This window comes from Seriola lalandi, unplaced genomic scaffold, assembly GCF_002814215.2.
Source record: "Seriola lalandi dorsalis isolate HSWRI2012SDOR001 ecotype SW California unplaced genomic scaffold, Sedor1 jcf7180002054402, whole genome shotgun sequence".
NCBI lineage: Eukaryota > Metazoa > Chordata > Actinopteri > Carangiformes > Carangidae > Seriola > Seriola lalandi.
In genome coordinates this window covers 307,195-318,816 of record NW_019524955.1, presented here as the reverse complement: position 1 = coordinate 318,816, position 11,622 = coordinate 307,195, and the positions used below count along the sequence as shown (strand labels likewise).

The following is an 11,622-nucleotide window of genomic DNA, read 5'->3' as shown; positions in this document are numbered from 1 at the left end:
TTGCTTCTACTGGTTTTTATTCTACAGACTTAACTTCTGCAGCTGTATCTCTGTTCACTTCCATACAGGTTCTCTGTGTCCAGTAACAGCTTAGGAACTGAACCAGCAAGAATAAAACCCCAAAGGTAAGGGCAAGGTTCTTCTTTTTTGTGTTATTTTTTGTAGAATGGGGAGGTTTTTTTTTGGGGTTTTTTTTTAAAGCAATTCAAGACCATCTGCACTTTTAAGACAAAAAAAGTAGTCCACACAACGTGTACCAGATGTGCTTTTAGGCTCCACAGCCAAGTCTCCATCAGCAGCTTGCACTCTCCTTCCCTTGAGGGTGGCAGGCCAGCAGCATGCATAATGCCTGAGCTGTTTCATGCAACAGGTAGCCTCAATTTCCACATTCAGCCCCACAGCTTTCTGCAGATCTCTCACTGTGAACAAACCCAGAGAGGAGAGGAGAGTCTGCTCACCCTGCAGCTCCATTGTGATCGCCCCCATGCTACTTTCTACTGTAACAATGACCTGTGGATGAATACACAGCCTCCAGCCCCAGCCCCCTCCTTCCGCTGACCCTGACCCACGCTAAGGTAAAGACTTGGGGTTATTTTCTTAACCTTTATACAAGACAAATAGAACTTCTAGAGAGAGGATCTTGGACCTCATTTGTCTTTTAATTCTAAAAAGATTGCCAAGGAGGGGGATACACTGGCTGGAATTTTGACTCCCATCTTTCCAGGAGTTGGGGAAGCGGGTCGGACGCTAGTCAAGTAGAACTGAGGACTTAGTGGCTTTTAACCAGGGGGCTTCTCTCTTTAAGTCAGACAACTTCAATCAAGTTTCCTGAGAGTTGTTCCCCCTATAAACACGGAAAGTTTTCATTGTACTTTTGCTCTGACAGAAACCACATGACATGGGTAATTGTGAAAAGCCAATAAAATAGCCCACATGCTAATTCTGGCCTGACATTATGACAACAGAATGTGACCACATATGGTAAACAAATTGAAACAAGTGATTCCTGCCGCACATCTGTAATTCAGGAACAGTGATAATATCTGGTAATATCATTCAAATCTCAGGGGTTAAAATTTTGTGCCAAAGAGGCAGTTATTGAGCCTCACCCTGTCTGTGGTTGGTTAAGTCTACTTATCTACGAAAAAAAAGAGTTCAAGGTGAGGAAAGCCCCTGAAACAAACACAAACTTTGAACAAAGGAAGGATGGAGGAATCCTTGCTGAAAGAATGTGACTCCTCTTTCAACTGTTGGTATGCTCGCGGCACCTCCTGTCAGGAGAAGAAAAATCCCAGGAAGAAACAAACTGAAGAAATGCAAAACAATGCCAACCTCCTGCTGCCTGCCGATTGATTGATTAGGACTTGTCGCATTTCACTCCTTTTCAAACTGCTGAAGGCACTGAAAGGGTAAGTTTAGACCTTTGGGTGAATTCACATGAAGACAAGACAGTTAAAAAACATAAAGTTATAATACCTAAGATTTTCATTAAATCAAACCTAATTTTTTATACTAGTTATCAAAGCATTTCAACAATAGCCATTCCAACTTACTGTATTCACATTCAGTAATTACCTCTCTGTATACTAGTTAATGGCAGGGTCCACCATTCCTGTGCTGGATTCAAATTGCCTTCACACATTCACCAGAAACAATGCACTGCAAAAATGTCCTGTCAAATACAAGTGAAGCCAAGTTCAAAGTGCTTCGTAGATGACTGATAAACCAAAAAAAAAAACACAAATCAAATAAGAAAGCGGAAAATGAGATACAGGAAAGTTGATTTTAAAAGCAACAAATATGTTAAAAGACAGAAGAAAACACCAGTATAATAATATAAAAAACAAAATATCATAAAAATAGAATGAAATACAATTTACAACATACACAACAAAATAAGAGAATAAAATAAAGTGAGTTATTCCTAAAAGCTATACTTAATAAAAAGCCGGGCTGAAGAAGTCCATTTTGAGTTTATGTTTAAAGATTTCAACACTTTCGGCTTCTCTCAGGTTCTCAGCGCGGAGCATAAAAGCTAAAAGCTGTCTTACCAAAGGTTTTAGTCTTGGTTCACAGAATGTAAGCAATGTCAGAGCTGTATTAAGTGTTTATGCTAATGCGAGCCAAACATTGCTGTGGCTAACTCACGGAAACAGGCTGCCGTTTATTGTGAAGCAATCACATCATCAAAAATGATTCTGTTCGTCAAAATCATTTTTATAATTTTAAGTTTTTGACAGCAGGTCATTTTGAAACTTGTGCATGGAGTCATCAGAGTGAGCTGTTAGATGTTAAGCTGCAGATGACAGGCTGCATAGCTCTTCAGCAAGGTCACCAATGTTAGTGTTCTGCGGAAAACTTGCTGCAATTATTTTTTGACACAAAGTGAGTTTGTTTGGCTGCACGGTAAACAGTTGCTCCTCTGTTGTGTTTCTGACAAAGTAGTTGCTCATTGAGTGTTTGCTGTAGTATTAAACCATACTTCATGTTACTATGGTAACCATCAGTGTCGCCTAATTAAGCAGGACTGAAATATTAAGGATTAAAACTTTAACAGAGTTGAAAATGTGCAAACTAAGTTATAATTTAAGTTTAGGTCCTAGATCCATTTTATAAAATAAGCCATTTCTAAGTTTTCACACCTTTTTTTTCAAGCATGAGAAAATCTTAGCACTATTTTCAAACCCCTTTCGTAAGAAAAGATTTGAGGTATACACAAAGCCGCTTGTTGGCTTATTTGTTCTTTTCTTCTTGTTTTCTTTTCCTCTCCTCAAGCTGCAAGTCTTTAGTCAGAGCTTTGCTTTGACAGGTGAAGATCAACCGGAGTCATCGCTATTGGCAACCATGTGGGATTGGAGGGGAGAGGTGGTCGCGGGGTCAGCGGCAGCAGAGTTATTCTATACCTACGCAATAACACACGACTGGGGCAGAGTTCACAACATTCTTTTATCCTCTTCCTACAAACACACTGCAGCACTATTTCATATTTAACTCCAGAGACATCAACAAGAGAACCTCTACTTATTTGTACCTGTTTTTATTCCACTCACCTGTCAACAGGAAATGATGAATGGCAACAATAAAAGAAGGCCTACCTGTGTTAACTTACTGTGTTAGCTTTCATTTCAAGTGTGCCATTACAAGAAGACAACTATCCTGTATCCTGTTTTCCTGTTTTGATGAATGGTCAGTGAGGAACAGTTGAGCCTAACTGACTTCCGCTGCAGACACTTAAAAAACAGTGGTTGGAACGATTAAGCCGCAATCACATTTGTAATTATAATAATGTCAATTGAGCTTGTCAAGGATGAATAATTTCAGGGGAGACAGTAAAATATACCTAACAAGGCTTTTCTCAGCGGTAAACATGGGGCTTTTAAAACTGTAATTAGCCTTTTAATGTCTAACACATGGCTTACAAGCCATCCATGGGCCCAACTTCCCTTCTCTCAACCACTTTCCCCGTCTCTCTGTAGGACACACTTTTCACATAGCTGGAAATCTAACCACACAAATAGGAAGCTCTCTCAGTGGGGTCGGGGGTGAGCACAGGCAAGCGTAATTCAGCAATTGTGGGACAAATTGTTATTTTCCTGTGCTTAAAATAGACAAGCAGGAGATGCAATAAAACATTCTTACTGGGTTTACCTAGGGCTGCATGCACTGGATTGAATGCCAAACATTTTCTTGAATTTTATGTGCATTTTTTGTTAATTAGTAACCTAAAATGTAAATAGAAATGCTTTGTCTTCACTGCAATGCCTCTAAAAAAGACAAGATCTGTAACTAACGAATGTAGCACCCTGCTCCCAAACCACCAACAATGCAGCCAGCTCTTTCTCTCCCACAACTGCCCCTTATGCATCCTCTCTATGCACCCACCCAAAGTGTTCAAGAATTCCCCCTTGAGAGACAGACACAGATAATTGGTCACAGATTTTTGTTGGCAGGACACAAAGGGACCTCCTATTCACCCCTGTGCAGCTGTCTACTTCCCATTCTCCCATCTCTGCTCCCCACTTGTTGAGTCCCCTCTAACGGTCCCCCCACCGCCGCCACTACCACCAGTGGACCAGAGCAGAGCTGCTCCTCATCCCCAAAACACAGCCCCTTTCACTGCCACAATAAAGCCATCAGGACACATGCCTCTCATGACCCTGACCTAAAGTTCTAGCCTCCTTACGCCCCAAGGCCTCTGTGACATCTATGAGACCTTCGAGTCTGTTACCAGTTCCCTTTGATAAAAGCTGCTCCACTAATTAGGGAGCCACTGGCCTTGATCAAAGCACCTGTGTGTGATGACTCAAAGTGTTTTCACAACCAGGATCTTGTCCATGATGACACAGTGTAAATCCTTTTTTGATATGGTTATGTAGTAGTATAATCTACTGTATGAACAGGGAACTCTTCGTGTCTGCATCTGTTTAGACAGCGCATCTATGGCGGCAGGATGGTGCCACCAGAATTACTATAAACTGTTTCAGTCATAAATTATAGAATATTTATAATGTTCCAGCTAATATAAATAGGTGTGGGTTCGAATCAAAACTTCTCACACCAGACTGGTATACTGTGTAAAAAATGGATTGATGACAATACTTCTTTTCTTTGTTCACTGTGAAGGTAATACAAGTATTTAATCTTCAAGCACAGAAAATGCAACAACACACTGAAATGTTTGTAGCATTTCCACTGTGTAAAGGAAGTATTTATTATGACTCTACACCCAATAGCATCTCATCCATGACCACTCAACAGATTGATTACTATGTTCCTCCTAGCCCTTCATATTTGGGTTATATTTCAATATAATTCAACCAATGAAATTGATATACTACATATGTTCACTATATTAACATATTCCACATTGTCTAGGTGTTTTTCACCACAAGCATCTACAAAAACAGGACAGAAGAGCAGAGTTAGATTATGGCATCCTGGTCCAGTTTAATTCCTCTCCACACAGACTTTTGAGTGTGTGTAGGAGTCACAAGTCTATGTTGAATTAAACTAAGCCTTACCAGCATCTTTCAATGCTACAGTATGCTAAATATATGCACAAAATACTGGCTGATGAATGTAATCAGTTTTGCATGTATTTGGTCATGAACCAAAGTGCTGCACAAATATAAATTTTCACCTGATAAATGTGCCAGATGAAATATCATGGCAATACATCCATGCAACAAGTCGGTCACACTGACAAAATAACAGGTAAGAAGCCAAGGGCGAAGGTTTGGTCTCAGGTTTGGTAGGGACACAACAACACTGCCACCCCTCCAGAACAAAGGTGTTATAATAACTTACAAGTTAACATCAGTATAGATGGACCATGGTTACGTTATATATAAGTTAGTAATTTACAATTAAACCATAACAGTGTTTATTTAATCACACTATCACTATAAAACCTCACCTAAAACCCTGAAGGTGCACCTGTTTCCTCATCAGCCTCCTCTACTTCACTGATCTGCTGCTGTTCCAGCATACAAAATATCATACAGTTGAATCAACAACTGTCTAAAAAATGTTTTATAAAAACTGAATATTATAATCTTCATTTAGAATTTACTGCAGGACTGTCGTATTAGACTACATCAGTTTCAGCTGGATGTTTCTAATAAAATGCCAACTGAGTGTATATTAGTAATTATCAGTTGGATGCACAGGCTGCAACGAGCCTGACTGGAATTGGTTGATGTTCGTGCTGTCCTCACCTGTGAACTGATTCACCTGGCAGCCTAAAGATGTTCTTTAACAGTTTTATCATCATATATTATTATTATCACCATGTAACATGGTTTACCTCTTCCCATTAAAATGTAACACAAAACATTTTTTACTCAGAGACAGTTTAACTGACTTACTTTATACTTTTATCAGAGTACATTTTCACACAGTGATTTTACTTCTACTGTGGTAAAATGTCTTTCAGTAACTGTAGTTTTCTGTTACTGGTAGTTTATGCTGCTCTGTTGAAACAGTTAATGTTGCTGTTTTCTTCGTCAGAGTGACTAACTACCTGCCGTACATTTAAACTTACACTAGTTCCGACCCAGCACCCAGAGCTCTCTGCTTCTTTTAGCGACTTTCACTAATTGCTTAGTTGTTTACATGCTGTTCAGATCAGCTAGTTACTTTAGCTTAGCAGCTAGCGCTAGCTTCTCTCTCTCTCGCTCTATGTGTCTTGGACCTACAGATGAACTTGCTCATCAGAGTGTGGTGTTGTTCTAACTTCAGTCTGGAGGATTGTGATGTTAATTACATCTTCAGTGATGTCTGCTGTCTTACCTTCGACACAGCTCAGCTCCTTAACTGGAGATGCGCTGGACTGTGACCATTTGTGTGCACAGCAGCCTTCAGCGTTGATAGGCTATTACCCGTGACGTCTAACCAATCACATCGTGCTGTGGGCGGGGCATTGCTACAGACCACAGAGTGGACACTACAGATCAGAGACAGATAGCTGCATCAGAGCCAAAGTTGCTATCTTAAAATTAATTTAATCCATTATTGGCAAAAAAAACAAATAAAAACAAACAAACAATACCGTGCCCACGCCTAGAGCCGGACACGCATCGGAATAATCTAATATGACTTAACTCCAAACATAGTGAGTGGAAGTTCACTCAGATATTGGTAGGGACAATTCTGTCCTCCCAAAATATTGGTAGGGACATGTCCCTACGGTCCATATGCAAACCTACGCCCTTGTAAGAAGCATCTAAACATTGCAGGTTGTTGAGGTGGAGCTAATTTGAGGTAGTTTGTAGTAGTAGAAGAAAATGGAAATGTTAATATATACACTGGATGTTCCTCTAAAATCAAAATCACATATCCAAATCATCCAAATCCAAAATCATCTCCAATCTGCTCAACAATTTGGCAATGATATCACAGTTTGGGAAGCCACAGAGAGTAGAAATGTGTTCAGGGAACACAATAAAGTAGAGGAACACGTTTCACTTTCAGCTTCCTGTACTTTCTCTCTCTTCTACCTACCATAATGGATTGCATGTGCAGAACTGCTGTTGCACCGAATACTAAGAAGACTAAAACAGACACAAGACAGAAAAAAAACAGGCACAAATAAGAAAATGTACAGCGGTGAAAGAGGGGCCACAGAGAAAAGAAAAAGAAAGAACAGTGAGAGTTCAGTTCGAAGGGGAAGAAGGAGAATAAAGTGATTACAATTCCAGTCACAACTAGCACAGCAGTTTGTGCAGTGATCCTAGATTTCTTGAGCAACGGAGCAAAGCTGTTCCCAAGGGGCTCATGGGAAGGCATAGGTCAACCACCCCTTTCCTGACTCACCACATGTTAAAGGAATTCAGCGGTGCATTGTGGGATATGACACTGCTAACCCCCACAACTAAGTTTCCAAATTACTAACACACACATTCTCCAACCTGTCTGCATTTCAGTGTTGGAAAAATGAAAAAACGTTGATGTAAAATAGGAACGTGTGATGTGTCATGATACTAGGCACATGTAGATTAAAACCCACGCACTGAGTAATGGAGAAACTTATTATACTTTTTTTTTGCAGATATAATTCTCAGTGCAAAATAAGACACCATAACCTATTATTCTTTTTATCTCGCCTGTGATGGCTCGTGACGACCTCACTAATGAATAACTTACTAACACAACAAGTGCAGTTTTAGGTATTTAACAATTGCTTATCACAGTGCTCTTATTCTTATCTGTTTACCAAATGGAGACAGTACGGGCTATTGTACCAGAAAACAAAGATAAGGCAGACAAACAAGATTGTTCTTATGTTTGCAATTCTCTTCTCTTCTCTTCTCTTCTCTTCTCTTCTCTTCTCTTCTCTTCTCTTCTCTTCTCTTCTCTTCTCTTCTCCTCTCTTCTCTTCTCTTCTCTTCTCTTCTCTTCTCTTCTCTTCTCTTCTCTTCTCTTCTCTTCTCTTCTCTTCTTTTCCTAACATGAAGGTAATTACAAATCTTCTATCGTAACAAATATGTTTGGCTAGAAAAAAGGTGACTTTTTATACATGATGAACATCTTGACAGCCAGAATAGTGGGTGTCCATTTATGGGCCTGTTTTATAGCAGAGTTTTGCCAGTTTTCTGTCGCATGGTAGGGCCTGGAGCTGTGTTGGGGTGGGGGTAAACGATGGAGCTGATAGACATCTGTCAGCCAGCCACAGCAAAATGAGGTGAAGAAGAAACAAACCTGTAAAACTGACAAAAAAGAGAGGGAAAGATAGGGGAAAGTGAAGAAGTGATTTCTTAGGAGTGAATTTCTTTTGCTTTAGAGGACAAAGAAAATGTTTAAAGGTGGTACAGACAAAATAGAATGACCAATCCAGCCTGGCAGGGCTCCCCCTGTGCCTGGCCATCTCTGACATCCACAGGCTGAATCCCTGTGAGCCCAGAGGGACTATTTAGAGCCACAACAGGCCTGAGGGAGGGCTCTGCCACAGGTGGTGTCCAGCAGCTGCTATGTGTCTATATACACAAACACACACCGCCTGCACTAATGCACATTCTCTGAACACACTCTGTCACACACTCACATACCAGCATACTGTATGTATAAAAGTGCATGCCAACATATTTTTGTCAAAGGAAAACTCATAGCTAGAACCACAGGTATTTAGATGCATGGCACAGCATGCACACACACATACATGACTGATACCGTAAGATAAAGAGACCTGTTTGTACATATGCGATATATATTGTACACACACAGACACAGACACACCCAGGCACTCACACAGATATTCCGTGCACAAACATAATCCACCACTAAACCAAATGATGCATACTGTACACAAACACTCTTGCACCAGGCTATTATTTTAAATATTCTACCCACATCTGGTCTGCACACATTTCAGCGCAAAGTGTGAATGTCGCTCAAAACCGAAAAATAAAAAAATAAAATTCCCTCATGACACATGACACAATGGTATAAACACGCAAACATATGCTTGAAAAAGAAAAGGAAAAAAGTATTTCTAAAAAGTGTAGGGTATTCTCATGTGCACCCATTCTCACACCCACACAGATTCCTGTAAGGAAACTCCAATGCTGCTGTCCATCTTTCAGCTGTAATGCTAGACACACACCCCAAGGAGGGAAAACCCGCAACTTTACAGTTTTACTGGCTGGAATTGACTCGATTTCTGGGTTATGACAGTCTGCACCACAACTGCCGACATGCCTTTCTTTCTGGCGATTTCAGCTTTGAAAAAAGTCAAGTACATATATCCTAAATGTGTCCTGAATTTCACAACCTTTTTATTGGTGTAATACCAAAACAGTAAATTTCTGCACTGATTTAATTACATGGAGTTAGATTTCCAGTTGGTGATCATTGTACATACAATATATGGCAAATGCAATTATGCTGAAATATGGAGTGGTTTAGTTTGACATTCCTTTTTCCTGAAGTGTAAGCAAAATTCGGTCTGTTATATAAGACAGAGCAACAAACTCTAATAAATATGGTAAACACTCAATAAATTTCCAAGCAGGACTAGCCATTTTGTAACCAAGCCATTTTGTAACCAAGATGAACAACAGCAACAGCAATTTATCCTGAATTCCGGAGCAATGAGGCAACAAATTAAAACAGGCATTAGTGGTGAATTTGAACTCACTTACGGAGCAACAAAACACATGACTGACAGAAACGTTATGCAAACCCACCCACAATTGTCCCTTTCATTGGTCCCAGGATTCAGACTTGTTGCCTTCCAAACGTGTGACTCAAGAAAAGAGGGAGAGAGCTACGACTAGGTGGGTGGGATTCATTAAAATAATAAAATAAAATAAAAAGCCGACAGCAAATTTAACTCCATAACAAAACATAATGAGATGCCTCATATGACACAACGACGGACATGCAGCTGTATATGAGCCTCCAACCACGTCCGCGTGTTTACTTATTAGCATCCGAGAGTGTCATGTGTTTTCTCACTCTGCTAAACAGAATGAGTGCAACCTGATGTTTCTGGTGTGTTTGCAATAAGCCTTCGTGACCTGAGCGAAAAGTGCAGTTGTGACTCTCATCAGGTCGTACCTCCTTACCTCCAATTGCCTGCTTATATGCAATGGTGCAAAAGCCATTTCTTCAGATTGTTCTGGTGAGGGGCATAAAAACACAGCAGGGCCTGAGGGGGCTGCTGTAGTTGGGATCATAAGTTCCTCTACACAGGTGAGGGCCAGCCGCTGTGTTGTTTGTGCAGTTTGTGTAACTGGAGATGGAGGAAGTGGAGGAGAACTGGGGGGCATCTTTGCACCTATAGCCTCCAACCACTCACCCCAAACTCTCCATTCCCCAGTCCCTTGAGCTGATATATTTCATAGTTGCCATAAAGACGAGACCCTGCCCTCAGTTTCTTATGAAACAGGCCTTAATCGCGTCAACAAAGCATACTTTCTTTTCCAATGTCTAGGAAAATGTGATTATTGTTAAGAGACTTAAAAGAGTACTCCGCAGATTTAGCATTGCACTTCCATAACATAACTAACAATGGATAGTCATAACTTAACTGCCTAGAATACCCACATTGCAACCAGATCACCCACAGTTCAACTGCAGATTCAGGTGTTTTATACTAGCAGCAGCTAATGTAGCCTCGAGCTGAGATGAGGAGCGAGCAACAGTGGTCTGGTAAACTCACTTCATTATTTATCTATATATTCTTTATTTTCAAACTTTTAGTCTTCCGCCCCAACTGCTGCCTCAAGTCACACCACTTGGGGCATTCATCCATCCAATACCGCTTATCCTTATTGGGTCATGGGGGCCAATCCTGGGCAGCTCACCAGTCCATCACAGGGCTGACATATACAGTAGAGACAAAAAAAAACAGTCATGCACAGATTCACAACTATGGGCACTTGAGGTGACGCAATTTTACATATTTTACACAGCTCCCTCTGGAGTCACAAAAGGCTGTAGACAACTTGTTTTCACTTATGCAGTAGTATTCCCCAAGAGTTCCTCCTTAAAGCCACAACATCCAAGCTCTGGAAATGAAACTAGCACTAGCATGAGGTTATACTGGTTGTATAACCTTGAGAGTGAAGCTGTAATTTATGAGGTGTCTTGAGAAAGATTTACTTTTTTTCTATTTATCCCTCTCTTTGTTTTGGCTGTGTTGTCGAAGGTGAGTTGAGATGATGGATTTAAGGTGTGTGAATGTTGTCAGGGATTTTGACTCTACAAGCAAAGAGTAAATAAATGTGCTGAACATTTGGATCAGTAGATTCAGTGACGCTGATACATAAAAGTTAGGTGGGAGGTTATTTGTCAATACTACAGGCCTTGTCTTGCCCCTCTGTGCCCAGACGTTGTGCTGTATATCTCTCATCACGACTGCGCTGGAGGGAAAGAGGGGAGCAAGCCTGTTTGAGTTGATTGTTGTGCTCCTCTAGCATTTGTATTTGTCTTTCTGGAGGCATGGGGTAAGAGGGGGGGGGCAACTCTAAAATCTGACAAATTGCTGAAAATTGCCTTCACACAGTCATTCCTGTTTGGACACACTTGGCACATCTGGTTGTGATCTGGCAACAAAAGCGCCGTGGCGGAGGGCTCAGCTCTCAGAGTGGTGCCACATATTATCCCCTCCTCCTCCTCCTC

The 11,622-nt window shown here is 40.7% G+C and overlaps 1 long non-coding RNA gene across 1 annotated transcript; it reads left to right on the top strand.

Annotated features, from left to right (window-relative positions):
* Window positions 1-274: 274 nt before the first annotated feature.
* LOC111657463 (uncharacterized) lies at window positions 275-3,104 on the top strand. The gene is made up of 2 exons (XR_002760932.2): window positions 275-575; window positions 2,776-3,104. It is a non-coding gene; the product is annotated as an uncharacterized LOC111657463 (long non-coding RNA).
* The last annotated feature ends 8,518 nt before the right edge of the window (window positions 3,105-11,622 follow it).